The sequence below is a fragment of the Pogona vitticeps genome, chromosome 1 (assembly GCF_051106095.1).
Source record: "Pogona vitticeps strain Pit_001003342236 chromosome 1, PviZW2.1, whole genome shotgun sequence".
NCBI lineage: Eukaryota > Metazoa > Chordata > Lepidosauria > Squamata > Agamidae > Pogona > Pogona vitticeps.
This window is the reverse complement of record NC_135783.1, coordinates 176,716,238-176,743,781: the sequence shown is the minus strand read 5'-3', so window position 1 is coordinate 176,743,781 and position 27,544 is coordinate 176,716,238. Positions and strand designations below refer to the sequence as shown.

The following is a 27,544-nucleotide window of genomic DNA, read 5'->3' as shown; positions in this document are numbered from 1 at the left end:
GGTTTACTAAGCAACAAGGTCTGTTCTTCAAAGAGTAATTGTTTTATATAGGTTTCATCGCTAATTGGGGACTTCTGAAACGGGGATACGTTATGGACACAGATGGTATTGTTACAAAATGTTCCTTATGGAAGCCCCAGGTTTTGGATCCTAATACTTACCTAATATTTCTTGTCATAAACTCTATAAAATGGTGCCTTGAAATGAAATAACATGGTACTGTATTTGAATTATGTAGCTGGAACAATTACAACTCTTACGACAGCTCCTGCTGTACATTTCAGTTATCTATGGGTCCTCCCCATAACTTCTTCTCTCTTTGCACTTGTTACCTGTACTTGCTAGTTTCTTCTGTTATTACATTAGCACTTGGCTGCTAGCACCTCCGTCCTGGACTAGAACGCCTTTGCTGCTTTTAGAGGAATGATATTGACAAACACTAGTCTGCTTATTTTACTTTCCTGTGCTTCATTGTTTGGTTTATTGTGTTCATTTGATTTTAGCTTGTCAACCTCCTAGAATAGTGCACTGCCCTAATAGATGGTAAATAAATAAATAAATAAATAAATAAATAAATAAATAAATAAATAAATGAATGAATGAATGAATGAATGAATGAATGAATAAATGAATAAATAAATAAATAGTCCACCAAGTTCAAATCAGCAAATTAGTTTTTATCACTCTGGTGATGCACTATTGCCCTGTAAAGAGGCAGTAGCACGTCTTCCTTCCTTCCTTCCTTCCTTCCTTCCTTCCTTCCTTCCTTCCTTCCTTCCTTCCTTCCTTCCTTCCTTCCTTCCTTCCTAAAAAGTTCTTAATATGATTATCCTTTCAATATTACTCTTTGGTGCCTATTTACAGATTATTTCTTGTTCTCTTTGAAGGCATCATTGTTAATAGAAGTGAACATTATTAATTGTACTTGATTCTCAAACTCTTCCTATTTATGAAGATGTAACACATAGCATTTTCTGTGACATAAACTTAAGAATCCTTTAGCTCTCTTCCTCTGTAGAATGCTGTCAGGCTGTTACTGGATTTTTACCTCACACTATTATGCAACAAGGTAAACCACAATTGAGTATGTGCAGAACCCACATGTTTTGTGGATCAAAATTGACTTTTTCAGACTTCCGCAAAACCTTGCATTGAAATAAATCTGTTCCTCTTTAAAGCACCTTGATATTTGCTTTCCTCTATTTTTTTCCTGTTCCCCTCCCTTTAATTTTGCTCTTAACGTTAGACTTATAGAATTTTAGAGACAGAAGAGACCCAAGGGTCTTTGAGTGTAACCTCCCTGTTGAAATAGAAAACTATAGCTGTCAGGCACCCAATTCAATCTCTGTTCAAAATCCTCTTGTGAAGAGAGCCCACCAATGTCTGACAAAGTCCATTCCTTTTTTCGACAGTTCTTATTGTGAGGAAGTTCTTCTTATGACTATGATTACATTCTAGAAAGAACAATTCTGTTCCAAAGTAATATCAACATTATTAGAAAATTAGAATTTCTAAATCTTGAATAAATTTTATGGGGATAAGCAATGGTGAGAGAATTCTCCCATCCAATGGCTGATTTATTGTTTCTGTAGTTCTGTGCTGCCCTGTGTTCGACTTCTCTTGAATTCTGCTTGAACAAGGAAAGTTTCTCAAAATTAATTCTGGAAGAGGACTCTGCACAGTTCGTGGCAGCTTTCACTTGATTTGCACTCTTCACTTTGACCAAAATCCAGTTGCTAATCTCAGTCAGAGTTGACCTACTACATTAGAAGGGTTTACCTAAATGTTGATTTATCAACCACAAATGATTCAATGGATTCACTTTATTTAGAAGAGCTGCAGCATTTAGGTCGGTGTAGAGCAGAGGAGGCAGAGTTCTGCAAACTCCTGCTTTGTTCAGTTCCCTGACTTTTGGATTTGTTGTACAAATGCTTAACCAAAGAGCACTGGTAAATCCTGCTGGATAGCTCAGTGGTTTAGACATCTGGTTGCAGAACCAGAGATTGAGAATTCAAGTCCCCACTGTGCCTCCTTGAGAGGGGCTGGACTTGATGATCCATAGGATCCCTTCCATTTCTGCAGTTCCAAGATTATTATTATAATTATTATGCTAGCTTTGGTCAGAAAATGAATGTCCCACAAGAATATTCTTCATTTTTATTAATGAGGGTGCCGCTTTGTTGTCTTTCTGAATTGGGGAGCCAGCTGCTGCTTCAGTAACACCAAACAACGGAATAGAATTGGAATCGGTAACTTATATTTGACAGATCTATTTCCCCGCAAGACCGCATGGATTTTCACAGCAGGTAATCAATATTGGAATTTGACTTCTACCAAAACAGATTGTTTCAGCCAAAACCACGCCTCTTCATTTGCATCCTTCACTTTGGAGAAAATTCAGTTGCTAATCCCAATCAGAGTTGACCCACAGAATCAGAGGGATCTACATACTATGTGTAGGCGGGGTATAAATGAAATAAATAAAATAAATAAAATACCATCCACAAATGATTCAAAGGAATAGAACCAGCTTGTCCTGACCATACTAGGACAACTTCTGCCAGCTCTTCGTTTACAGGCAACTATTTCCAGGTGCACTAGAGTGCAAGCTAAAATAAGCAAGCAAGTCCACAAGCATTTTCCAGCTTCAGTCTCTGCCAGCTACCTGGGATGCATTGATAGCTTCCAGCAAGTTCATAGTGATCCCCTCCATATTTATTTGCTGCTTGCCTGAGGCCAGCCTGTCACAGTCTTGCTGTGTCATATGTCAATGCTTTTATGTGGTTCTGAGACTAGAATTTAAAATGAAGGTAGTGCAGTTACTCCTCCTGAGCGCCAATGTCTCCAGTGCATTGTAGGATGACCACTGACTCAAATATTTGAGGGAAATCTACAAGAAGAGTAATGTGCTGCAACAAAAGGAGGCAGAACGTGTGGCCCTGGACTGGAATTAAGTTTTTCACATTTGGGAAGTTATGTGGTTCTGCAAATCCAGAGTGCAATGGATAAGCCCCACCTGGGAACTCACATATTTCCTCAGCATTTGCTCTGCTGTCTATGACGGAGGGTCACATGCTACCAACCCCTGATCAAATAATAAACCAAACTAAATCTTTCTAAGTAAGGACAACACTGCTGAAATTGCTGATTTATTGTCATAACCTGAGGAATGACAGGAAACATCTACTGAACCCTTCAGTTCTCCAGAACACACTGTTTCTGATTGCAAGTTGACCATTTGTGAACACCTGAACTTCAAAAACAAATTGCAGTGCAAACAGTGGGATATGGGATCATCAAAAGTTTCACCTCTGTCTCCTGCGTGGCCTGGAAAAGGACAAAAATATACAGTATTTGTAAGACTGCATATGTTAAGCAGCTCATCAATACAAGGATTTCTGTGTTACCACCCAGCTACTGTTTTCTTCTTGATAACAGTTAAGGTAAGCTTCAAAGAAGTAGATACATTAGCCTGCTTCAGTATGTATAACACAAACAAAACAAATAAAAAACCAATCTTAACAGTAACAGTTTTATTTCAGTGTAAACCTTCACGGATTACATTATACTTCTTCAGACGCATGGAGTATAACATTTAGGCCAGAGGTTTATATGTACAGAGTATACATGGTTTTGAGGGTGAGGTGGGGCCAACAGCATTGTGGACAATAGTATGAACTTCCAAAGTGTTGACGTAACCCCATTCAAGTGTCTCTCTCAAATCTCACTCTGAATTCCACCCCCGCCCCAAGATCAGCCATTTTGAGATCAACGACAGAGTGTCCTGGGAGGTTGGAATGTTCCGCCATTGTGCAGAGATTGTCCCATTACCCAATTTTGAGTACAGAGTGGCACTGCCGCTGATGGACATTACAGATTTTGTCATGTATTCTGGGCGGAGCTGAAAGCTTGTAATGATATTTAACAATTACAGTCTGCTGCTTATACATCCACTGTGCACTGTGGTGCAGCAGATGGGTTGGTCTAGCCTCACATTGTTTATAGCGCAAAAGTTATTGAATTTATGGTGAAAAATTTCCAGTGGTTCTTTGGTAGATGGCAAAAATGTCAATGATTTGTTTCAGTTGAAGCAGAAGCTTTGGGATACATGTGGAAACAGTGATCCAGGTCAGCCACTGATATATTTGAACTCCGTGATGCCACATAAATGGCCACAGTTGAGCTGAAGGCAAACATTATTATTAAATAGGAGGCAGTTATGTATACATCCAACGTGAGAGTATATGATGGCAGACGTACTGTAACCCAGATTTGTTGTTTGTTGTTTGAAATTTTTACATGACAGTGCTGACTCGTCTCTCACCATAGATCATGCAGTATGTAGACTATACTGGTTTTTGGACACTTACTAATGATGTTCTGCTATTTGCATTTACTTAGAAATACTATGTCTGTTATTAAATATACAGGTTTAGGTAAAACCAGAAGAACTATTTGGATTGCTTGATTTAATGGCTGCTTAAAACCATCAATTCAATCAGTCAGTATTATATAGTTGGAACAAAAGAAAAGAAGAGACCTGCTCAAAATAGCTTACTTATATGGAAATGCAAGTAGATCAAACTCTCATTCAAGTAGTGCACTTATTGTCCTTCTGGTGAGCCATTTTTTAAGAAGAAACAACCTTCAGGAAGTCACATGTGTATCTCTTTGGTAGATTCAAAACAGGTGGAGAGAGAGTGAAAAGAGGACCGAGTGTCAAGTTCCCTTACACTGGGTACTAGAAATGGGGATATTCATATACGAATACCCCGGCACAGCTGGACGTAACGACATGCGTCCGCTGCTGCCACCAGCTCCACTCTCCCTTCCAATTGCTCTGGAGCTCATGGTTGACTATCCACTCCTGGCAGATGGAGAGAAGATGAGTCTCTCTGCCAGGTCGAAGAGTGGCTAGTCAGTCACAAGCTCTGAAGCTCCAGGGGGCTGGACCCTCATTGCATCTGACCAGGGAGCCAGGCCCTCATTACATCCATTCGAATACGAATAACCCCATCTCTAGTGGGTACCCATTGACTATCTCATTTAGTAATTCCCCTCTGGAATTATGTCCTGAAAGTTTACAATATATCAAACATCTATTTGTAAGTGGGTGTCTTTTTCATGGGAGTATGCCTACCGGAGTATGCCACACTATAAATATGCTGCCACCAACCATTCCCTATAAGGAGTCACACAGACCAGGAATGGATTTTTAACAAACAAAAGAACAAGGTTTATTTAAATAACAAACAGGGTAAATAAAAAGATCAAGTAAATAAGATACTGTAACGTGGCTTAGTCTCAATCATACATACAACAGTTTGGTTCACACAGAACACTTTAAAGTAAAGCACAGACCCTGAACCTATCAGTTCTGGCTACCTATAAAGAAACCTGAACCTATCAGGTATGTACTAACTGACACACAGTTGTACTCAGTCTGACACACAGACTCCCACTCCTCTTCTCCACACAAGCTCCAAATATATATATACAGTACAGCTCCTCCCCCTGATGTCCCGCCTTCCACTCCCCATAGGATGGAACTTTTCCCTCCAAACCCATGACAGACAGGTACCATCAGTGCTGTATGTAACATAGGTGAATTTCCACTCTGTTCAGCTGAATGCAGTACCTTTCTCTGCCATTTTTCAGAGATAGATGTGCTAGCTTATTTTATGCATGCATCACAAAAACAAATAAATAAAAGCAGACAGAAACAAACTGAACCCCATCCTGTCAAGGTAATTATCACCCAGAGTTCTGCATTCCAGCTCCCTCTGATCTTGCTGTTTACAAACTCACCCACTGCAACCACTGTTATATTCTTGGCAACTGAGGATTACATTTCATGCATGTGATGAGGTGTCTACAAAAACTTAGATTCTGGGAGTCATACCTGCAAAAAAGTAACTTTCTGACCTCTGAGCTTGGATTGCAAGGTGCCATAAAATGCTTTTCTGCTTTTGCTGGAAGAAACTAACAAACTTACCCCTCTATAAATTATTTTAGAAGAGCTCAGAGGCACCAAAGGCCTCCTTTTAATTCATGAAATTCAAAGATTTTGCTCCTTCAATTCCCTGCTTAAAACAAGTTCTTAAAGAATCAAGATTTGCTTGCTGGCCTGCACCCAATAAATATATTCTTATGAGGCAAGTTGCTAAGGGCCTACTGCATGTTTAGGCCTCTGAAAAACTTTGAAGGAAGAAAAAGGGCATCCGGATAGGAAATTCAATTCTCCCTTTTCAGGCCCTTGGCTTCAGATTATTTAAACTATACGGTAGACTGTTTAAGTATATGCCAAAAACCAAGGAGTGGAGTAATTGGCTTGAGAGAGCTTTGCCTCTGACTCCCACCCCACACTCCACACTATTGTTGCTTGTGAGTTTTTTTTCCATTCAGTAATATTTGCCTGTCTCTAATGAGAGCTTACTGAAATGTTTCAAGAGATGAAGGCAACTAGGGTAACTGCTGGAAACTCTCCAACTGCCTGCTGCGTGTCTCTGTTCGAGGCATAATGCCTTAGTGCCTTCCTTTTGTGAACCACAGGGACTGTCACCTTAGAACTGGTCCGTGTCAAACTCTGTTGTCTTGCAAGCTCACGATAGCAAACATTGACAATTCAGGCTGAGTGGTAGCATTGCTGGGAGGGGAACGTACAGACTCCTACATTCTGTAGTATTTCTCCTTGCCTGTGGTACTGACTCTGTGAGTTTGTTTTCCTTACATCGGGAAAAATTAAAAACACATGCTTCAGCACAGGCGCTGTAGCAAAATTGACTCTCTCTCTCTCTCTTTTTCTTTGAACACAGAGAGAAGCCCAATGGCATTTCTTAGCTGTGTCAAACTAATTCCAGGAAGGTTCTTATAATACATAGCATGACCAGAGCAAATGAATGCGACAGAATGTGATTTTATGGCTATTTAGCTTTGGGATTTTGCAGGGGGTCGCAAACCACTATTCTAAGGTTAAAGGACAAGCTATTCTTTCATGCATAATGCTAAATGCTGCAGAGTTCTTTGTTTTCACACATTTGTTACTCTCCATAACAGCATTTCAACCAAAGGTCATTTCAGGTAAGCATGTTACCGGCAATGAACTTTCCTAGTACGAGTCCGCATGGATAAAAACAAATCTACCATGGTATTTAATTTGGCATACAAATATGTCAGTCCATCCCCATCTTGGACTTTTAATTCTTATGTAAAAGTCAGCTCCTTGCTTTACCTGCTGCAAAAATTGTTAGTGTCACCTACTGTAGGCCAATCAGATATGTGAAGAATTAAAATTTAGAGTAGACACTAGATGCTCCTGCTCTTGAGCTGCTTGTGTTTGGCAATACCCAAACGTCATCCTATTAATCTTGCAGTTTAAGCCACATATGTCGTTTGAACAGATCTCAACAGCCTGGCATTTCCAAATTCAAATCAACTCTCCCCCCAAAAAATGTTCCTTTTCTTTTACAGAAAAGTATTGCCATTAAAGCCTTTGATCTGGGGAGAGGGTTAAGTTATTTATTTTTATTTAATTACAATATCTTTTATCCCACCTTTCTCCTTAAAAAAGGACACTCCGGGCAGTATGTAAAGCTAACAACAGTGAGAATATGACACTGAAAGGATTAATAAGGACTTTGGGAGGATTAATAAGGACTTTCCTATGCATCCTAGAGGCACAGGAAATGCAGTATGTCCTTAAGGGCAGAACTCCATGAATTAGTGAGTTAAGTTTGTTTGTTCGTTTATATGCAGCCTTTCTCCCCATAAGGGACCTAAGGCAACTTAAAAAAGAAAAAGAAAAAAAGAGATTTAAAATAGATTTAAATATAAATATAATATTTAAAAAACAAACATATATTAAGACTAAAATCAAGTTTAAAAACAATTCCAAAACATTTAGAAACCTATATGTGAAAACCCAGCATTTCTCAGGTAACTTACTGCTTAAAAGCCTGCCTGAAGAGGAAGGTCTTTGCCTGACGACAGAAGGAAGAGGAGAGGAGGACAGCCTGGCCTCTCAAGGCAGTCCATTCCCAAGCCTGGGAGCAGCCACTGAGAAGGGTCGGCCCATGTGGGAAGTTCCATATCATTATCCTTCCTGACACTGGAGGTCCAATGTTAGAAGGGTAGGTGGCATGAACAGATCAGAGAAGATGATTTTGCAGGATCCCAAACCCTCCTTGTTCTTGAAACCACCCACCACAACCATAGGAAATATTGCATATCTCAGAGCACGTAAATATGCTTCTCCTCCTCTTCCTTTTCTTCTCCGTCTCTTTAACCTCACTGCCAGCTAGAACTTCAGGTCTTCACTTAATGGTCCTATCCCATCATTTTCAATTTTCAGTACATTTGTAGGAAAGCTGTCATTGGATTTCTTATCTAGAACATGACAAAAGAGAGTACAAGCATGACTTATTCTTGCTAAGGCTCCGCCTAGTCCAGTTGGCATTGAACACCTTGAGGGCACCCCTTTCTATTCCCCCTCCCCTCCCCCTCTCTTTATCCCTTTCCTCACAATGCAAAGAGATGAGCTTAGCTAACAATCTCTTCATGTCTTCATATCAAGCTGTAGTTAAAGCAGAGGGAGGCAAACCATGGCCCTAGGGCCACATAAGGTACTCCAAGGCCATTTTGTGATGCTTGCCCTTATAGATTTACCTGGATCAGCTGACAAAAGAGTTAAATTGCTCTTTCCAGTCACAAACTGTCCCCTGCAATTTAACATCCAAAATACCCCCCCCCCTTTTTCCCCACAACAAGAAGTGGGCTTCCAGCTATTTATAGCTTTTGTTTTGTTTGTGGCAAATAAAACAATCTTCTTTGTTTTGCAGTGTTATTTTAACACTGGTACTGGGGGGGAAACCATGGCTTTAAGTGCTGCTGTCTCTTCTTATTGTCTTGAATTCTGGGGAATTTTCATCAAGCCAACGATTTTAATAGTTTGCCATTTTCTTTATTCTGTGCTTTGGCTCAATGGCACTTAACTATGACTGAATACTGTATATGTACAACTAAAATTAGTGAATTACTATAATTACAGGTTTGGAATTGTTACATACAGCACTGATGGTACCTGTCTGTCATGGGTTTGGAGGGAAAGTTCCATCCTATGGGGAGTGGAAGGCGGGACATCAGGGGGAGGAGCTGTACTGTATATATATTTGGAGCTGGTGTGGAGAGTGAAGAGTTGGAGTCTGTGTGTCAGACTGAGTACAACTGTGTGTCAGTTAGTACATACCTGATAGGTTCAGGTTTCTATCTGGGTAGCCAGAACTGATAGGTTCAGGGTCTGTGCTTTACTTTAAAGTGTTCTGTGTGAACCAAACTGTTGTATGTATGATTGAGACTAAGCCACGTTACAGTATCTTATTTACCTGATCTTTTTATTTACCCTGTTTGTTATTTAAATAAACCTTGTTCTTTTGTTTAGTAAAATCCATTCCTGGTCTGTGTGACTCCTTACAGGGAATGGTTGGTGGCAGCATAATTAAAGTGTGGCATATTCCAGTAGGTCTGGGGTTGTCACATTGATTGGTGGCAGCGGTGGGATACGACTGGTCCAGTTGTCCAGTGGTCCAGCAAAGCCTTGGCAAGTGTGCCCAGAGCAAGGGGGGTCTAGTCAGGGAAAATCTGAGAGCGCGTAGGTAATCTTCTAGGCTTACCTCACGTGGAGGTACGCTAGTGGAAGAACGTGCCAACTCAGATTGGGGAGACTAGATTAGGGAGCTCTGAGGCAACCCGTTTTGGCGGGAAAGAGCTGAGGCAAAGCTGTGTGAAGTAACAGTGATCTAGCCTGTCTGCTGAGAGGCCTAGCAGAGGGGGTGAATTCTGCCTGGCAACAGTTGCAAGTTAGTGCTGAAGGAACAGCAGCAATCTATAGAAGGCTGTTCCTGAGGCAAAAGGAAAAAAGTCGTCGTTTTATTTTGAGGCTTGACTTTTGAAGGCAGCCTGTTCTGGGGGGATTATGCCCTTGACTCGAAGCCAAATGGCAGAAATGGGTGAAGTGAGAGATCCACAGGTAGACCAAGGTTCTGAGGAAGAATTTGGCTCAGTGCAGGATGAGAGCACGGGAGAACAGAACCCAGAACTCAGAAAAATGCTCCTAGCCCAACAGCATGAACTGAGGGTGAGGGAAATGGAGGAAAGGGAAAGGGAGAGGCAAAGACAATTTGAATTGGAGAGAGAGAAAATGGCGTTTGAGCTGAAGAAGCTGGAGATAATGAGTAGAAATAGTAATAACAATAATAATGAGGGGAACCCAGGGAATGGGGAAGGCAGCCTGTCTAAAACTGACCTGAAGAAATTCCCTGTGTACCACAAGGGAGATTGCCCTGAGGTGTTCTTTTCCCTCGTGGAAAGAGCGTTTGTGGACTTCTCAGTAAGGGAAACTGAGAAGATGACCATTTTGCGATCTTTAATCAGTGGCAGCCTGGCAGAAGTCTATGCAGAGATGCCAGTGCAACTGCTGAAAGACTTCGCTGAGTTTAAAAAACTGGTGTTTGCCAGACATGGGATAAATGCGGAACAGCTGAGGCAAAGATTCAGGTCACTCACAAAAAAACCAGAGCAGACGTTTACCCAAGTGGGGGCCCAACTGGTGAGGTTGCTAGAGAAATGGCTGTCTCAGGAGGGGACAGAGACCTTCCAGCAGCTCAAAGACCTGATAGCGCTGGAACAGTTTTATTCAGTCCTGCATGGGGAACTGAAGTTCCAGGTGAGGGAGAGGAAACCGAAATCAGTGGCAGAAGCGGCAGAGATCGCAGATTTTATTTACCAAATAAGAAAGCCCTTAGGTGCTGAGGGGAAATCTGTAGGTAAACCCAAAGAAACCTACAGCAAGTACTCTCAGGGACCAGGGAAAAACCAGCCAGGGGGAGGGGCCCATGTTGAAGGGAAGCCCTCAGACATGAAACCACAAAGACCTCAGATTTTGGAGGGAAAACCAAAAACAGATGAGAAAGACTCCAAGTACAGCAGAAAATGTTATTTCTGTCAAGGAAAGGGCCATCTAATCTCAGAGTGTGAGAAATTAAAGCAGCTGAAGGGAAATTTGCCTCATGATTTGAGTGGAACCAAGCCAAAAGCTGTGTTCTGTGTCCAGAAAGAGCAAAGCTCCTTGCCATTGAGGGAGCCTGTCACCATGGCTACTCAATCTGGACCAGTTACATCTGCTGATCAGGCTGGGGAAAATGGTCCTCTTGTGGAGGTCAAGCGCTGCTTACTAGTGAGGACAGATTCGCAATTGTTTGAGACCGCAGGGGTGGACATAGGAATACTTGACCATCAGTATAGGGGGCTAAGGGATACTTGTTCCCAGGTGACCCTGTGCCATCCAGACATTATTCCTGGGAAGTATATAATCCCAAATGAGAGCCTGAAGGTGGCAGGGATTGAGGGGCAGGTGATCTCACTGCCAGTAGCTGAGGTACCTGTGAGCTTTCAAGGCTGGAGGGGAGTTTGGCGGCTAGCGATTTCATCGACTCTGCCAGCAGCCGTGCTCGTGGGAAATGACCTGGCTGAACATGTGAAACGGTGCTAGTGATTACACGCTCACAAGCTACCACGGAGACAGTTCAGGGGGGTACTGACGAGCCCAAGGCTGAAGCAGATGAGGGTAGTTCCGAAGCTGTGGTAGAAACCTTAACCACAGACAGCAAATTTGGCCAAGAGCAAAAGGCAGACGCCACTCTCCGAAAGTGTTTTGAAAAGGTGACAGACACCCAGTTAACACCTGAAACCCCAGCGAGATTTCGGGAGAAAAAGGGAATTTTATATAGAGAGACCCTGAGGAATATCTCAAAAGGGGGAGATGGGATCAGAAGTCAGCTAGTGGTACCTGAAAAGTATCGCCCCATGATCTTACAAAGGGGGCACTCTGACATGTTTGCTGCGCACTTAGGGGTGAACAAAACACAGCAGAGAATCACACAAAATTTTTACTGGCCTGAAATAGGGAAGCAGATCAAGGAGTTTTGTAAACAATGTGATGTGTGTCAGAGGCAGGGGAATAACCGTGACAGGACCAAAGCGAAGTTGTGCCCTTTGCCTGTGATTGACACCCCGTTCAAATGTATAGGAGTGGATATTGTGGGACCTTTGCCCAAGGCCACAAAGAGGGGGAACCGGTTCATTCTCACCATTGTGGACCATGCCACGAGGTACCCCGAAGCCATACCCTTGACTAACATTGAAACTAACACAGTGGCAGATGCCTTGGTGGGGTATATGTCCAGGATGGGATTTGCCTCAGAAATAATCACAGATTTGGGCACATCGTTTACATCAAAGCTCATGAAACGGTTATGGCAAATCTGTGGAATTAAACACAAGGAAACCACTGCCTATCACCCCGAAAGTAATGGGTTAACAGAGAAGTTCAATGGGACTCTGATGCGCATGATTAGGGCTTACTTGGCAGAGAATCCAAACAATTGGGACCAGAAGCTGCAATCCCTTTTGTTTGCTTATCGATCAGTGCCACAAGCCAGTACCGGGTTTAGTCCGTTTGAACTTTTGTTTGGGAGAAGGGTGAAAGGTCCACTTGATTTGATCAAGCAGAATTGGGAGCAGATCACCCAGGATGACCCACAAGATGTTGTGACGTATATAGACACTTTAATGATTGACCTGAAGAGAAACCTAGAGCTAGCAGCAAAAAACCTGCAAGCTCAGAAGGTCAGAAAGAAAACCTGGTATGACCAGAAAGCCAGGGAGAGGCACTTTAACCCAGGGGAGGAAGTGCTTTGGCCTAGGCCCTGCAAAGAGAACAAACTGCAGCTGGGTAGCCCAGAAATAAAATACTTGGGTCACATAGTAGGGGGAGGAGTGATCAAACCCCTAGAGGCCAAAATAGAAGCCGTTCGTGATTGGCCCAGACCCAACACCAAGAAAAAAGTCAAATCATTTCTTGGGTTGGTGGGCTACTACAGAAAGTTCATCCCGAGGTTTAGCGAGATAGCGGCTCCGCTGACCGATCTGACGCGGAAGAAGACTGATGACCGCATCCCGTGGACCAGCGACTGTGAGGAGGCGTTCCGGAGGTTGAAGGAGGCGCTCATCAATTATCCAGTGCTGCGTGCTCCAGACTTCGACCGGGAGTTCATCATCTACACCGATGCGTCTAACAGCGGGGTAGGAGCAGTTCTTTGCCAGGAGGATGAAAAAGGTGACCAGCATCCAGTGTCCTACCTGAGTAGGAAACTCCAGAAAGGTGAGAGACATTTGGCAACCGTGGAAAAGGAGTGCCTGGCCATAGTATACGCAATTCAGAAGGCCAAACCTTACATCTGGGGAAGACATTTTGTTCTGTGCACTGACCACTCACCACTGCAGTGGTTAAAGACAATGAAAACCCATAATAGTAAACTTATGAGGTGGGCTTTAAACCTGCAAGATTATGACTTTGAAGTGAAGGTGGTCAGAGGGTCAATGAACTGTGTTGCTGACGCCTTGTCAAGAAGACCCGAAGAGTGAAGACGGCGAAGAAACATGGACTATGTATATTTTGGTGACCAAAAGTTAAATGTACTTGTTTATTAAACATGCTTGGTTTGTATTAATAAAGGTAACTTAATGTATGGTAAATGTTAATGTTTAAATGCATAAGTGTTATGTTTAACCTAGAGTGTAAGTATGGGATTGTGTTATTGTATAACTGTTTTTGTGTGTTTTGATCCTGGTTGTTTTTTTTGGAGAAAAGCACTTTAGCTTTTCCCCTGCAAAACAACTTATAAAGAGGGGAGGTGTTACATACAGCACTGATGGTACCTGTCTGTCATGGGTTTGGAGGGAAAGTTCCATCCTATGGGGAGTGGAAGGCGGGACATCAGGGGGAGGAGCTGTACTGTATATATATTTGGAGCTGGTGTGGAGAGTGAAGAGTTGGAGTCTGTGTGTCAGACTGAGTACAACTGTGTGTCAGTTAGTACATACCTGATAGGTTCAGGTTTCTATCTGGGTAGCCAGAACTGATAGGTTCAGGGTCTGTGCTTTACTTTAAAGTGTTCTGTGTGAACCAAACTGTTGTATGTATGATTGAGACTAAGCCACGTTACAGTATCTTATTTACCTGATCTTTTTATTTACCCTGTTTGTTATTTAAATAAACCTTGTTCTTTTGTTTAGTAAAATCCATTCCTGGTCTGTGTGACTCCTTACAGGGAATGGTTGGTGGCAGCATAATTAAAGTGTGGCATATTCCAGTAGGTCTGGGGTTGTCACAGGAATATAATATTATAATATATTACCAGTCACGTCATATATTTTACATCAGCATTGGTGCTGTTAAGAATTTGGGAGAAACAAAATATAAAAGTGACGTTGAAGTATTAATTGCAGAAGCTCTAACATTGCAGTCTGCATAGCAGAAGACAGTCGTGACGGAAAAAAAGACTAATCAAACTTAGATAAGGATAAAGCTATGCTATTTGTTGTTGCTCCAGCCCAGTTCTCAAAAGTAGATGTCCTGCAGCTGGACCAAAAAGGTCCAGCTTAGACTGTAGTTGGCCTGGAGATCACTTTCCTTTGCCTCATGTGATCGTCAGCAAATAGACTGCCCCGGACCATTCCATAGGCGGTCCATCTATGTTCCTATGTGATCATACCCTTACTCTCCTTCATCACTTATAAATCTGCTCACATTATTGGCTATCATTAATTCACCACAAACTGTGCAAATTTCATTGTTTAAGTATTGCACTGTGTGGAAAAGTACTTTGTCTTAGCCGAATCCATTCAACTCCATCATTCAACTCCATCTCTCCAGGTTTTCTATCTGAGGGATATCATACACTTCTATCATGTGGCTGCTTTCTTACTTTTAGTTTGGTAAGGTGAAAAACTGCAATATCCAGTGTGTGGTGTGAGCTACCCACTGTGGTGCAGTGGATAGAGCAATGGACTAGGACCCAGGAGACGTAGGTTTGAATCCCCACTCAGCCATGGAAGCTCATTGGAGGTGTAGAACCGGTAAAACAAGACCTTAAATATTTCACTAGCCTGGAAAACCCTGTTAGGATTGTTATAAGTTGATTCCGACTGGACTGCATGTCACATAACAAAAAACTGCAAATTGTAATGTTTTCCCATCAGGCACTTGTTCCAGCCTCTTGATCATTTGGGATCCTCTTTTTTCGTAACTTTCCTCTTTGTGCTGTGGTGACCAGGAATATTAGTCCAGGTGCAGTTTCATCATACATTCCTAGAAAGGTCACTTTATAGGTACCTGATCTCTAACATGGAATTCACCTTTTTCACTGCAGCTGTTACAGTGGGTCCACATCTTCACCAAGGCCTCTAACAGAGCCCTAAGACCCCTTTTCTTGATCAGCTCCTGACAGCTTAGACCCTACCAACATAGAGGTGTGGTTAGGACTCCCAATGGGCACCAGTTTATAGTGAAGCCACATTGGCCATTTCTGTACCCAGTCCCTCACCCTGGAGAGATCCTTTTGGAGCTCTTCGGTGTCCCTTACATCATTTGATCTTCTCCAGAGAATCTTTTCTGGACCGTCACACAGAACATTCCATGGCTTCTCTTCAAGAAGAATGCTGTCCGCTTGGCTAGCCATTTTGTGAAAAGTGCCCAGCTTTAGATAACAAGTGATCTAGTGTTGTGGCACACATACAACTTTGTCAGCCGCACACCGATTGGATTGAATCTGCCTTGGGCAACGAGCAAGCTGTCTTCCTAAATGAGCAGCCCTGGGCTTCAAATTAATGTTATTTTCTCTAGTAAAATACTAGTCAATTAATCTCTTTTTGCCAACTAAATAACATTTCAGTAAAATAAATAAAGACATTTAGCAATAATCTGGTCTCCTGCATATTTTCTGCAGGTGCCCTGGATGCATGTATTTTTGACGGGTTGGCAACAGTACTGTGGCAATGATATCAAAAGCTTCTAAGCCAATCTCAGGCCACTTGTCAGAGCAGATATTGACTCTTTTCCAGACTGGAATATTAATTAAGCCTACAGAATTCACAAAACACAACATACTCAATTCTGTAAAAGATAGGATGGAGGGGAATGGAACAGCTAGATATAGGTCTGTGCCAGGTCTGCTTGTAAACTGAGAAGGCATCATGAGACTCACAGGAAGCATGGGGATTTAATAATAATAATAATAATAATAATAATAATAATAATAATAATAATAATAATAATAATAATAATAATAATAATAATAATAATAATAACAACAACAACAACAACAACAACAACAACAATTTATTGTCATTATTTATAGCCCATGTACAAACAGAGAGCATGCTACTGTTGCTCCCCCGCATCTGTAGCAGACTGATATGAAAATATATACTTCAGGACAAAAGATTCTGTCAGAATATGAACTTGCTGGAAGAGTTAGTAGGTAAGATTTGCCCACTTATCTGAGAAGGGGCCCCACTGAACACAGAGCTTCTGAGGAACGATGGCTGTGGAGGTGCTCAAATGGTGCCCTTAAAGAACAGCTACTTAAGTGTTTCTTGTGCACCATCATTAGTTTTGTTAGAGATTTCACTCTATAAATGTCTGAATCACACACACACATATGTCACATATATTGTGACTTGCGCTCTGTCTCCTTGCTTCTGCACCCTGTCTCGTCTCATCTCTGAAGGGTCTTTCAGGGCATCACAACAGATTTTGGTGAGGCAGGGACACTGCCGAAGAGATAGGGCAATCCATTGGACCAGTTGTAGACGAGACCTTTGGATTTCATCGTGGGTCATTTACAATGATAATTTGCATGTATCATAATATCACAATGAAGTGATAAGTGTGGTCCTAAATCTATTTTTCCAAAGAATGGAAAAGTCTGGGAGCATACAAAGGTTTCACCTGGCATTAAAAAGACAGCAATGCAGGCACTAGGGGAAGAAATCTCATCAACCATGAAATGCCCTTTCTTTTCCTCACTTCATGTGGCAGAGTCATCAGGAAGAGGGTCCCTGAGAATGGGACAGACATACGTGGGAAGAGACTTTCCTTCAGACAGAACCCAAGCTTCAGAGGGCTTTAGCACAGCCTCCTCCAGAACAGCTTGGACAGCACACAGCCAGTCAGGCAAACTGATCACTAACACAGTACTTTCTTCTATTGACCACATAGTTTTTTCATTACCTCCTCCATGTGGTAATGGTGAACAGGGCGCTCACTAAGACCCGCATGCAGTTCAGACAAGTCTGGAGCTGAACTGGTTTGCTGGTCAGCCTAAGGTGAGATATGCTGGGTCAGTGAAAAGAGAAAAGAAAAAGACGGAGAGGAAGAGGAAAGGGAGAGAAGGGCAAGAAAGAAGTCACATAACTGGATGGGTGATGTGTAGTTTTCATCAAACAAACTTCAGTGCAAGGTCGTTCCTTGGTCCAACTCTGACACTGCCTACTTCTGCCATACAGCATCTCACTTCATCTTCTACCCTGTTTCCCCGAAAATAAGATCTAGTATGATTTTTCAGGATGCTCCTAATATAAACCCTACCCTAAAAATAAGCCCTAGTTCAGTGAAACCCCATCCTCCACCCTTGTGCAGCAACCAGAAGAAGATGACATGACTGTATCTGAATAAATGTAGATTGTTGTCCATGAAAAAAATAAAACGTCCCCTGAAAATAAGCCCTAATGCATTTTTGGAGCAAAAATTAATATAAGATCCTGCCTTATTTTCGGGGAAACACAGTAGGGTTACCGTTGTATCCATGCTGCGGTATAATAAGTCATTGTGACTCAGCACTCTGCCATAGGCTAATAAGGGTATTTTTCTAAAGTGTGTTTCAAGGTCATAATTTTCATTTACAGGAGTACAACTATTTCCCCCCCCCCCCAAATGTCTGAAATCATGTCACAGTCACATTATTGACTTGCAACATGAACACTTCTGCTAAATGCAGTCATAACATGAGAAACTGCCCTCTGGTACATTTGCAAAGAAAAGCACTGTCAGCAATACATGCCTAGTTGAAAAGGTAAAGGGTATTTTTTTTGTTTTTCCTGCAGCAACAGCTATGGCTCCACATTGTTCCTCTGTATATAGAAATGGCCCAAGGTATTTTGGGAACTGCAGGAGAAAGTTTAAATGCAGTTCCCTCAGCACTTGGATGATTAAAAAACTCTAATAAAATAAGTGTCAATCCAACACAAAGATAAATATGCTTAAGTCAAAAGGGCCAATAGTGCTGTGTGTAATAAAGAGTAGGCCTCCTTTTAATGGTGACCTGAAGAAGGGTTGCTTTACCCTGCTATTACTTTCACATTTCTCTTACGATACCTTGGTCTGAAAAACATGACAACTCTGACAGAAATGTTGCATCATAGTTTGTTACGTGGAATAGCTTCATGGCATTTACCAGGTTTGTTTTCTGTTTGGAGCTAACATGTTCCACAAAATTGTGGAGGTTTGGAAATTATACAAAATGGCCTTAACGATCTACTGGATAAAATTCAATAGTAGTCATAAACAGAATACTTACACCCGCCTATGGAGTAAAGATTATTTTGTATCTGCAGTCATTGAAAGTACTGGCAGATAATATTGAGGTTAGCAAATAGGTTTCAAACAGTGAAATCCGTGTATGTATGTTTGTTTGACTATGGGAGTGGGTGGGTGGGTGAAATTGATATGTTTCTACAAAATGACCTTTCCAGGCTACTAAGACTAAAATATTGAGGTCATTCATGAAATAGGGGCAATCCAGAAAAGATGGGAGTATTTTAAAACGTGCCTTCAAGAGCAAAATGACCTTTTACGGTTTCACACTAAATATAAATAGCTCTCACGAGACCCAATACATTTTGCTTCTAAGGGAAACTTCTAAAGGCAGGGTTGGCATTCTTACACACGGGGCCTTCACCCAAATGTCACATTATTCTCTATGGGATTTCATGCATGTAACTGGAATGAATGTTGTGAATATTATTCTGTTTTTCCTTTCCTCTGTCTCCTTACCTCCCCCCCCTTGTGTTCCAGGTATACACATATGTACATAGGTGTTTTGGGGGACAACTCATAGTTGGCGCATAAGAGGGGAGTCACACCCGGATGTTAAGCCTGGGAGGCCCTTTGCTTGCCTGTCTCTCTGACTCGCCTCAAAATGAATAGGATGGTAATGCCCGCATATTCATTCAATAAAAAATATAAGAAACAATATTAACAATTAAAGCACAACAGATCTAACAACACTTATCAGAATCAGCAGAGAGAAACAGATACAGAACTGGGACATCATCGTAATCAATTTAGAACGTAGGTTCCTGGACACTGTGACCTGTTTTCTGGCACCATTGATGGGGCTAAACTGATCACAAAAAGAACCACTTCAGAGGGCAACATGGTGGCATCTCTTCACAAAAAGCACACCATGACCTAGGGGGCAGCTCATCAGGAAAAGCACATGCGGCTGCATCCTCAGTATCTTTTGTATTACCTCAGCCACCATACTGTGATGTTTTCAGAGGCTCCACAATAAGGAAAGTGCTTGCAGTGCTGTCATTTTCAATCTGCGCAAAATATCTAAGTAGCTCAGAGAAAAATAATTACATTTCAACATTATGTCTTCTTGGAAAAGGAGAATAAACTTCTTCTCCGTCAGTCTTTTCTGTCAGTCCTCCATAAACCGGTTTGCTTTTTCTCTCTTACCTCAGTAGTATCTACCAGCAATCCAGGCACATGCAAATGAGACAGCTGTTCCTCAGGCCCTACTTAATGCTGAAAATATTAACAGGAAGTGGATAGTGCAAAGGTTTCAGGGAAATGTAGTCTAGGAATGTTAATTTCACAGCTTCTGGCTCTCAGAGAGAGGCTGTGACAACATGATTGAATACTCCGGGATTTGCTCTGCTTATAAAATGGGTGAATTCAAAGTAATTTTTACTGAACACATGCGGCAAAGGCTGATTCAAACTGGTCCAGACTAGACACGGGGATGAATATAAAAACGAATCAGGATATTTGTTAAATATCCGTGATTCGTCAGATATTTGTTGCTTCGTATTCTTGGGGTCCAGAGACCCCAACAAATAAGAAGCAATGAATATAACCCTTTTATATTTGTCCATTCTCTATCTGCTTATGCCCCCGTGGATCAGATGTTCCTCAGGAGCATAAGCAGAGATGGGTTTTCTCTTTTGGTGGCTTGGTTCCCCAGTGGGATTCCTTGGGGGATGGCTTGGTTACCCTTTTCTCCTCTTCCTATGCCTATGTGGCATAAAAGAGGAGGGAAGGGATCAAATGTATCCCCCAGTTGCTGCAGAATTGCTTTGATCCCTGCTTTCCCCCTTCTTGCTAAGCCATGCAGGGCTTAGCAAAAGGAGGGAAAAAGTAATCAAAGCGCTGCAGGATTGCTTTGATCTCTGCTTTCCCCCTCCTTTTGCTAAGCACCGCAGGGGTTAGCAAAAAGAAGGTGAAAGGGATCAAAGCAATTCTGCAGCTGCACAAACGCTTCGATCCCTGCTTTCCCTTCTCTTGAGGGAAAGAAGAAGAAAAAGACCCAACAAATGACAAATTGATTTGTTGTTCCTCAGGTCACTGGGAGGGCCATTCATGGTTCATGTTCCATTTTGGCACTTTGTCCCCATCTCTAGTCCAGACCTTTTTGCTCCCAAAGTTGCTTCCCCCCCCCCTCTGCTACTGGGATTGGGGCTTCTACTTTTTCCAGCTGGAAAATTCAAGTGGGCTATATGGTTAGTTGCTATACATTCCTATAAAGATGGGTATGTGTGTGTAGCTGGTGTTTTAATGACACAGGCAGTTGGGACATAATTTTCAGGGCCAGGGAGACATGCCAAAGCAAAGCACTGTCACGTTCCTGGGGGTTTCCACAGCAAAGTCTGATAAACCAGTCCAATAACAGAAGTTCAGAGAATGCAGAGCTAATATCAAAATGCCAAATCCAAATCACAAACCATAATCCGAGGTTAGGGTCCAAAGTCAAATCACTCAACATAGTCCAGGGTCAGAGTCCAAAGCCAAGGGTCCAGAGAACAAGGTTCAAGGTAGTCAGGAGCATGGATGGAAGCCAGAGATTTGACTTGTTGCTTCCACAAGCTTCCCAGCCGTCTGGGAGCTGATTATATAGAAAAACAGTCATTGAACTGCTGGAAGCCTTTCATCCTGTCAATACTCAGAACTAGCTGACCTGATGTTTCTGCGGGCAGCATTCAGGAGATCCTCTGACCTTTGTGTCATAAGTCTTTGCCTGGCTACTGGGGGAGGAGAATCTGGTAGTGATTCAGCTGCCTGCACTTCTAATCGCTCAGAGATGAAATAATTCCTGCATGATTTACTTGAAATAAGGGAAAAGATAACAGATGAGAAGAGAAAGGGTAGTAATCCCCATTATTGGAGCATTCTGACATGTGCTTTATAATGTATTTTGCAAAATTACTGTTCAAACACATGATGTTCTATACTCTTGGACTGCTAAATACCTTTCCATATTATTTTTCTATAGAATAGCTTTTAAGAAGTGTAATAATTTGAAGTTTTAAATGAGAAAATGGCTTTACAGATTTGCACTCCAGCCCACAGCCCCCTTTTCTTTCCTTCCTTCCTCTAGTCCTGCCTCTGCTGATCCTTTTGCCTGAGTATCACTTTTAGACCACTTTAGATCTGTCTCCGTATATGCTGCAATACAGTTCTGTGCCTATGAACTTGTTCTTCACTTGATCAAGCTAAGAATAACCTTTTAAGTCCAGAAAAATCCAAAAAGAGCATAAAATTGTATATATTTTGTAATATCAATGAAAATAGCATGCAATTGTATTTTATTGTCAATAAATCACATTATTCAAATAATCATGTCATTCAAGGGAGGGGGGATTACTAAGCTAAGCTTCAAAAGTCCTGGGAGGAGAGAGCCTTGAGATGAGAGCCTCCTGGCCTTAAAGATACAGTGGTGCCTCGCTTGACGATGTTAATTTTTCCAGAGAAATCACTGTAGAGTGAAAACGTCACCAAATGAAATTTAAAAACCCATTGAAATGCATTGAAAACTGTTCAATGCGTTCCAATGGGCTGAATACCTGCTTGTCCAGCAAAGATCCTCCATACGGCAGCCATTTTCTGGTGCCTATTAAGCAAAAAATCAGTCCTAAAAACAGCGGGGGGGCATTTTCTTCAGCCGGCGGCCATTTTGAGACCTGACGACCAGCTGTTTGCTGATCGTTGTAAAGCGAAAATCGGTTCCCAAAGCAGGGAACCGATCATCGTGAAACAAAAAAAAAAAAAAACCATTTAAAGCATTATTTTGCGATCGCAAAAGTGATCGCAAAACTTCAACATTAAGCGGATTCGTCGTAGAGCGGGGTAATCATCCAGCGGGGCATGACTATATAGACTTTTAATTGGTTGAAAAGTATAAATTATGACAAATTTTGTTTTGACTAATGATGCAATACTATAGCATAGAAAGAAGGCTCTCTCACACTGATACATAGTGGAGGAACATCCTATCCGAAAGGAGCAGAAGGGAGAAAAGCTTTGTCTCACAGATGGTCTGAGAGCAGCCAGGTATTTATTCCAACTGGGTAAAGTCTTGGTGAGAAAATACTCTTCCGTGTGTTAACAACAGGCTTAGAGCTAAGTAATGCTTTTACGCTGTATATTTTTAGTTGCAAAAGTTAAAATATTTTTCATGCCTTTCACTAAAAGTTGTAAGGTCTATTGTTTTTTATAATTTTTTTCTTAAGAGGTGTTCTAGAGATGTATTCTCTGTCTTTATAGGCTATGAGCTCCTGTATTTTAATACTTTTGTATTTTGATTCATACATGGCTTAAATGTTGCCTATAATCCAAATTTCAATACCTGCATCTTTTTACAATTTGCAAGGATGTATTCTAAGCCTACTATATTTGCAGGACTGTATGATTTTTGGATTTAATTAAGCATATGTGCCTATAGTTTTTTCCTCACAACTGTAAGATTGTCTTTGACTCTTTTATTGGATTTTATGTTTTTCATATGGAACCTAGAAATGATGTAAATAATAGAAGTTCTACAAAATTAACAAGTTCTGGAATTGCCTGTGATTATTGCAACAACGAAGACACATATAATGAGATGCCAAGATGAGTTGCAAAAGCTTTTTACTGATTACTTGGTTTCATTCTGAGATTAACCCCTTACTGGGATAACGTAAGCTATGATGAATCATAGAATCTGTTCTCTTTGCTGGAAGGTCTATAAATGTTTGTTGGACTCCTGGGGGAGTCAGTTATCCTTATCAGGTTCTGACTCTTATATGGGACATAAATGCAGGAAATAATAATAATTAAGACCCAGTGATAAGGTGGAAGGGTGATCTAGCACTAACCTCATACACTCTATGTTAGAATTTTTTTAAAAAAAAAATCTGCAGGATGATTTGGGGAGAGAAAATAATATCGGGCATGTCCCCCCCAGTCTTGAGCATCATGTCCCAACTGCCTATATCACCAAAACACCACCTTACAGACACTAACACGCATCTTTACAAAAACATATCAGAACTAACCACATCAGGGAAAGGCCCATTCAGTCATTCCAGTAAGCTTCAAAAAGTAGAAGCCCCCAGAAAGTGCCTTTGAGAACAAAAAGAGCGAGACTGATATGAACCAGCCTTTCCATCATGCAGTCAGTTAGAAATACTTCGAATTCACCCATTTTACAATGGTATTTACAGCATTTGACCATGGATTTGCACTCTGAATGGCACAGAAGGGAAGAAGGAGAGAGAAGGGAGGTAAGGCAGCAAACGAAGCCTTTCAGAAAGAGGGAATGGTGAAATTAGCCATTCCTAGCGTGCTGAAGTACCCAGTATGGTATAGTTGATGGAGTGCCAGAGTAGGACACTGGAGACCAAGGTTCAAATTCCCACTTGGCCATGGAAATTTACTGGGAAAGTGGAACTGGTAAAGCCACTCTTTAAGTATCTCACTCACACTTATAGGGTTGCTATAAGTTAATTCCAACTTGATAGCACATAAATAAATAGCAGCCTGAGGCAGTCACATTATTTTTCCTGTTTCACAATCCAACATAAACTCAATCCACTTAGAAAAGTGACTGCCCCTACAAATTTCAATCAGTTCTGCCAAAAAGTTAAACATTTCTCTTTTTAGGGGAACACAAAATCCCATGCTTGTCGTTGTGTGAAGTTTGCTAGGCATATGTTTGAAAATGGCATCGAGTTCTAATAAACATAAATGGGGAGGGAGGTAAAGAAAAATTTCCATTTCTTCATTTTCAGTGATAAGCCAGTGGGAAGCTACAGATGACATCATGATTCTACTTTCAGAATAAGAGTGGCATCTGGGAGTGCTTTCTCCCACAGAGTAAAATTGAGCATAAAAGCCTCAGAAACATTTCAACAAAATTTCACAACAGTGGTGAAAGGCACCCCTGCTAAAGAAAGTTAAGTAGGAGTTTTCACCCCAAAATGATGGAAATATATGATATGCAGGTTGAAAAACTGGAGTGAAAGACATCAATATGACAGTTTTTTTTAGCACTTTTCAATTTGCTGTAGTTCTGCCAGTTTTTACCAGGTCATTATGAAACTGAGCATGTTGTCAATTTCTTCTAATAGATAATGGACGCCAAACTGCATTTTATCAGCTCAAAAGGTGATAATTTTCATAAGCAGCAGAATGGGGAGGTTTATCATGGTAGAAGGCTTTTCTTAGAGGTACTTCTTAGGGGTACTCCCTTGTACCCCTTTAATAGGATGTACCTACAGATACCTTAGAACTAAAGAAAATGTAGGATAAGGTTTGGTGGATTTGGAAAAGGAAGCAGGAGCTACGGAAGAAGGAGAGGCCTCCCATCTTGAGCATCCCTTGTAGGCTATACATTGTCAGCAGATGCGATGTCTCTCACAAGACTCTTGCAGGCCTCTATCAGCACCGGAGTGCAGACTGGGCTTCATGATGATCGTGGTAGCTGCTTTGAAAACCCATTGATTTCAATCATATAACAACAACAGTTTCATCTATTAAAAAGGAGAGAAATGGACTCATACATCCTGGATTCCTATCTCTTCTAACTTTTGCAATCATGCTTTTGTTTAAAATGCCTCTTCCCTGCTTCATGGAACCTTTTGGGTAGAAATGAATATTCAGCATGGGCTCAGCAGCCTCAGCTACTGTCTCTGCCATAGATTAGTGGGATGCTATTAAAGGGGCGTAGTGGGGTGGGGAAAAGCAGCAGGTGGAAAGAAATGCACTGATCTGGTTCACAGCACCTCCTTTTCTGTGGGCTCCTGTGATATAATTATATCTCTTCAAAAGTGACAACAATACCCTGTCTTTGTTCCTACCCTTGTTCGCAAAGACACTGTCAGCTTCAGTATTTTGAGCCTGGCTGGTTGGTGCGTTCACTGCATAGATTGTACGAAATGTCTTCTATGAACAACTGCAGCTTGAAACTGAAGGTGGAAGAGCAGTATGGAGAAAATAATTTGCATTTAATTGCTGGAATTCAATAAGGAACATTTGAAGACTAGTTAGGGTTTTTTTTCCCCCCAGTGGAAAGCCAACTGGAAGCCTGCATTTTCTTCTGTAATAAAGTGTAATGGTAATGTTTTCTACTGCCCTGCAAGAAAAGGGTACTGAGACAGGAAAAGTACAGGATGGCTTGTGATGGGAATGGCCAAGTTCTTGCCTCAGTGGCCAGGAATACTAAGTAGTCAGGTACACCACTACTCATTTTGTCAGGTTGCAGCTTAGATGAGTCCTCCATAACAGGCAAAGTTATCAGCTTGTAAAGGAGCAGAGTCATTTGCCCCCACCTGGGATCAATAAATGGATTGGATTTGTAAATGGAGTTGTCAGCTTATCCAAATGCATCCAGCTAAGGAAATGAGATTTTGGAGGGGTGGGACTTGGGAATTTCAGGGAAGCAGGTTGCTGGCGCTATAGGTCAGTGGCCAAGGTGAACGGAACAGTATTCAACAGAAGTGAAATTGCAATAAGGTGCCCACACACTTTGTTTCTGGGGAGAGGATATTCCAGAGAGTGGACATGAGGGACGTGCCATTTGGGACCTTTGGACTCCAACAGCCAGAATTCTCCCATTCTGGAAGTTTCACCCTGACAGATCAACACCTCAAGACACGTAAATTTTACTTACCTGGTGAAAGGCCCATTCAACGTCTCCATGGTCTAGCTCCAGCCTAGCTTCCTGTTAAAAAAGGAAGTTGCCACAGTGATAGGTGGGAGGCTCTACAGAACAATTACGTAGCAACAGCAATTCCATATGGCTCCTGTAGAGGGAAACACAGGAAGCAGTTATCACTCCACTGGTGCTACCAAGACCAAATTCCATCTTGCTCCAGTCCCTGAATTGTTTCCATTCAAGCTGATCATTATGACAATGTTGGCCTTAGTTCAGCTGCTAGTCTCAGCTGGAACGGACATGCTGGGGGAAAAAAAAGGCTCTGTTCCTCAGCATCTACAAGCTTCACATTCTGATTCGTACTAGGATCCAAAGGTGAGAATGGCAAACAGCTTGTTTTATCAGCCCTTGCCCAAGCTTGAAAAGTCATTTTTAATAAGAATGAATATATTGATACACTAAAGCCACCTGCAACTGAGCAGTGAGTCCCAGGGCACCATCCTACCATTGTTCACTTACCAATAGCTTGAGTACCTCCTACGGTTTTTTTCTTAAAATTATCTAGCACAGGCAATAGCCAGGGATGGCTAGACCTGGAACCCAACAACATCCAGGAGGGAACAACTTCCCATCCCTCCAGTTTCCAGGCATGCCCAAATCTTAGGTGGATGGGTCACAACTGATAGCCTGTGACAAGTGAGGTCAGGGCTGTATGAAGACTCCAGTTGCACGTCTTCCACTGATTCCGACTGGACACAGAAGAAGCAGGAGACAACCAGGCAGCAGGGAAGGTGGGCTTGTAAAACCGCAAGTGTTATACCAGGCCTCTAAAATTTCTGAAGGCAGCAGGAGAAACAATTATGAGATTTTACTATGCCATAGTTTTAAACATAATGAACATACTGTGCTATAGTTTTAAGCACAATTAATCAACCTTCATTGGCTAGCAATCATTACTAATTAGTTATGCAGCGGCATGGATGGCATACCTTTAATGACATCCTGCTTGGGTAGTTATTTCCATCTCTTTCTTCTCATGCCAAATTCTGCATTATTCTTTCTTCACCTTTCTCTGCCTTTCAATAGTCACATGAAAGTAAGACTCAAAGTTTACAGCTTATAAGTGGTTCCCCCACACCATCCCTGAGGGGGTTCCTCCAGAATGACAGTACATGTATGTACAGATCAAGAACCCCCAAGTGCTAGACATGCATCATTTAAATGTCTCTCCTTCTGTGTTTTCACTGGAAAACTGAAACACAGAAAAGCCGCAGCCTGTAGGGAAATGGTAAGTTGGTAGGAAATTGCTGTAGTGGAAAATGATTTCTGTAGACTTTGGCATCACCACCCTGGGGTTTGCTCTTTTAATGGACTAAATTATTGTCTTGACTACAGAAGAAGGCAATGGTAAACCACATCTGAGTGCTCTATAGCTGGAAACCCTTGGAAAG

At 41.7% G+C, this 27,544-nt stretch overlaps 1 long non-coding RNA gene across 1 annotated transcript; it reads right to left on the bottom strand.

The window, feature by feature from the left end:
- Positions 1–65: 65 nt before the first annotated feature.
- Positions 66–26,235, bottom strand: LOC140701650 (uncharacterized). Its single transcript, XR_012080568.2, has 2 exons — positions 26,109–26,235; positions 66–3,327 (listed from the first exon to the last, which is right to left on the bottom strand). It is a non-coding gene; the product is annotated as an uncharacterized LOC140701650 (long non-coding RNA).
- Positions 26,236–27,544: the final 1,309 nt, after the last annotated feature.